The sequence below is a fragment of the Ranitomeya imitator genome, chromosome 5 (genome assembly GCF_032444005.1).
Source record: "Ranitomeya imitator isolate aRanImi1 chromosome 5, aRanImi1.pri, whole genome shotgun sequence".
In the NCBI taxonomy this organism is placed as follows: Eukaryota; Metazoa; Chordata; class Amphibia; order Anura; family Dendrobatidae; genus Ranitomeya; species Ranitomeya imitator.
In genome coordinates this window covers 301,982,878-301,986,261 of record NC_091286.1, presented here as the reverse complement: position 1 = coordinate 301,986,261, position 3,384 = coordinate 301,982,878, and the positions used below count along the sequence as shown (strand labels likewise).

Below are 3,384 nucleotides of genomic sequence, written 5' to 3'. Positions count from 1 at the left end.
CAACCATGCCGTTGTGAATGGCAGTAAAAAAATGTTTGGCCGGCCTCGAGAGATCCGTTTCGATGTTTTCAAGACGCCGTTCGATATTGAACATTTTATCGCACAGCGCCTTGAAACCATTCTGAAATACGGTGCTCAAATGTAAAAATTTGGGCATGACCGCCCTGTCCGAGGCTGTCGGGAAGACCCGAAGGAAGGAGCGACAGAGGCCTCGGCCAGGGGAACATCTGATGGACCGGCTGCTGGTTCGCCAGATTGTGGTGGTGCAGACCTGCTCTCGCTGTGGGATGGCTGCGACAGTTCAGATGGCGCTTCACAAAGGACCGCTCCAGAGGGTCGGACAGTCTCGCGGGTGCTGCTGTGTGTTCTGTGAAACATAAGGAAACCATTAGTATACTAAATATCACATTTCACATGCGTCATTAATAAACTTTACCGCCAGGTATCCATTGCCGCCATTAATATTAACCTATTTTTAATATTGACACTGCACATGCACCATCAATATTAAAAAAAAATGCATTTATTTATTCAAAATAGTCACCCATGGTTGCGGTTTGTAACGCCAGACAATTATGCTTACGTTGGAACTGCCATGACGTCACGGTCATGTGACCGAGACGTCATCACAGGTCCTGCGAGCTGAGCAACCATGGGAACATAACCTGCTTTGCAGTGGAATGTATGCCGTATCTATTATATTTTACTTTTTTGTGTAAAAAAAATCTGGGATACACCTGGATAGCCACTATACTACTCCACTATGAAATATTGGCTGGGCATGGCCAATCTACTATCTTTCTGTGTTCTGTATACTTCAGATTTCAAGGAAATTGCTAGTAAGTCAAGCTCACCATTGTAGTAATCCCAGAAGGGAGCCGCTGTGTCAAGTGTGAGAAGACCAGAAATGAATAAAAAATTTGAGGTCAACGAGGCGTGAAAAGTAAAAACAAAATACTTTATTCACTTCAATCAGAAGCAGAGGATGAAACATCTGCACAATACAATAAAAACACTATCTACGCGTTTCAGGTCTGATGTTCCCTGTCTCCTGAAACGCGTAGATAGTGTCTATTGTATTGTGCTGATGTTTCATCCTCTGCTTATGATTGAAGAGGATAAAAGTATGTATTTTTTATGTTTCATGCCTCGGTGAACTTGCCTTTTTTTCTTCATTTCTATACTTTGTACTTGCCAAAATAAATGGCTGGGCAATAAGCTACGTGGCTGGAATGTAGTATGTGAATATGCATGTTGTAAAAACTAGGTGTGTGCATAGGTACTATACTTACTCTCTGCTTTCAAGGACCGGTCGCAAGAACTGCAGTATACGGTTGTACTTGTACACCGAGGTCCTTGAAGCTGCAGCACCACTACGGGTCTGTCCCTCCTTTTTCAGGCCCCTCCTGAAGCGGTCCTTCATGGAGCGCCATCTGGTCCTCAATTGTTTAACTGTGTATAAAGATAAAAAATAAAAAAGGTTTTAGATAATATATTGAAAACGATTACGCAACCGTGTGCAATCCCAATAGAAGACATCACAGACGGTTGTGTAATCCTGGCATGATGGGTCACAGCAGCATTTTGGAAATACTTACGGAAACTAGCTTTGGCCTTGGGGGAAGCGCTGTCGAAGCCATCCCACAGCGATTGTGCCACCTCTAACCACAGACGCCGCAATATGCCCTGGTTTGCGTGCCGGGGGTCACGGCTGTCCCACAACGGGCCCCGTGTTTCAATGGATGCCACCATCATGTCAATATCCAGTGGTTCATCCAGGGCCCGTTGTGAAACCTAGAATAAATGGAAAATATTAATGTTTGCAAGAAAAAAAAAATTGTCCCTACCTCCTCCACCGCCACCTACCACAAACACCACCACCCCCTCCCACCACCCCCATACCAGCAAAAACAAAAAAATTACAGAAAAAAAATGAATAGGTTTGAAAGAAAAACTTACTCTCCGTCCTGCAACCACAGCTTGGCCCCGTGGTCTCTGCTCCTGCTCCCTCTCTTCCTCCTGGTCCTCCTCCTCACTTGAAGAAGCCTGCAAAATAGTTTACCAAAAAGTTGAGTGACCCATCTACAAATGACAGCGAATATAGTAAGCAATAGTAGATCATGTACTCACCGGACTCCTCAGCGGTGGGGTGTTGCTCGAATCGCTGCCGCTGGCCATGACTAATGCAATTCTGAAATAAAGAACAAAATAACATTGATCCTATGCTCCTATGCACAATCCAGCAATATATATATAAAAAAAAAAAAAATATTCATTTAAACCACAAAGAACATTGCACTCCAACTGAACTAACGCTGAGCAAACAACACTGCCACATTGATTAAATTAAAGAAACAATGGCAGAGACGACCCAATGCCAGAGTACAAAAGCCTAAAGATAAGAAAACTAATCTACAACAGACCCAATGTAGTAATCCCAAAAGAGTTTTTTTTTTTTTTTAAAAGTACAGTATGCATGGAGCAACACAAAAAACACAATAGATTTTTGAAAGGAAAAAATTAACAACCCCCAAAAATTAAGGGCAGAAACATTAATAACACACCATACTTTACAATAAAACTGACAGGGCCGGAGACAATAAAAGGCCATACAACGCCATAAATCACAACCAGAAACATACAACAATGTCTTTACACAACCACAGTGCTGAACATAATACACAACTTGCAATAAAAAATTAATAAATGTAATAAAAGGGCGCAGAATCATTCTATACTACCATACTTTACAATAAAACCGACAGGGCCGGAGACTATTAAACGCCATCATATAACGGAAGAATAAAACATCACAACTGAATACAAAAAACACCACCAAACCAAAAAATGGAAAAGAAAAATCTATCCTGGAAAGAACAATAATCAAGGCCGCAGACAATGAAACGCCATCCTATACAACGCCATACATCACAACCAGACTAAAAATACCACAATATCTTTAACCACAGTGCAGAATATAATACACAACTTGCAAAAATAATTTTAAAAAACATGTAGAAAATGCACAGAATCATTCTATACTTACATCTCTGGACAGCGGATGAAAAGACAGTATTGTAATGTGTCTAGTCTGTTGTGTAGCCTGCAGCAGAAGTGACAAACAATCCAACATTTTCTTTATATATGGGGGATGTTTTTCTCACTGTTTGCACTGTCTAGACACTGTCTAGACACTTTTTTGTTTCATTTTATCTAACGACGCATGCGTCGCACAACGCACGCACGACGCACACCCGCGACGCAAGTGCGTTGTCAATAGGTTTTAATGGGAAATTGAACGCATTGACGACGCACGAGCGACGCAAGTGCGACGCGTGCGTTTTTTGGACGCTACAAAAATGCAACATGGTAGCGTCTCCGACG

The 3,384-nt window shown here is 42.0% G+C and overlaps 2 long non-coding RNA genes across 2 annotated transcripts; both read right to left on the bottom strand.

Annotated features, from left to right (window-relative positions):
* Positions 1-244: 244 nt before the first annotated feature.
* LOC138680688 (uncharacterized) lies at positions 245-1,687 on the bottom strand. Its single transcript, XR_011321732.1, has 3 exons — positions 1,599-1,687; positions 1,293-1,452; positions 245-367 (listed from the first exon to the last, which is right to left on the bottom strand). It is a non-coding gene; the product is annotated as an uncharacterized lncRNA (long non-coding RNA).
* Positions 1,688-1,754: 67 nt separating this feature from the next.
* LOC138680687 (uncharacterized) lies at positions 1,755-2,236 on the bottom strand. Its single transcript, XR_011321731.1, has 3 exons — positions 2,131-2,236; positions 1,960-2,046; positions 1,755-1,794 (listed from the first exon to the last, which is right to left on the bottom strand). It is a non-coding gene; the product is annotated as an uncharacterized lncRNA (long non-coding RNA).
* Positions 2,237-3,384: the final 1,148 nt, after the last annotated feature.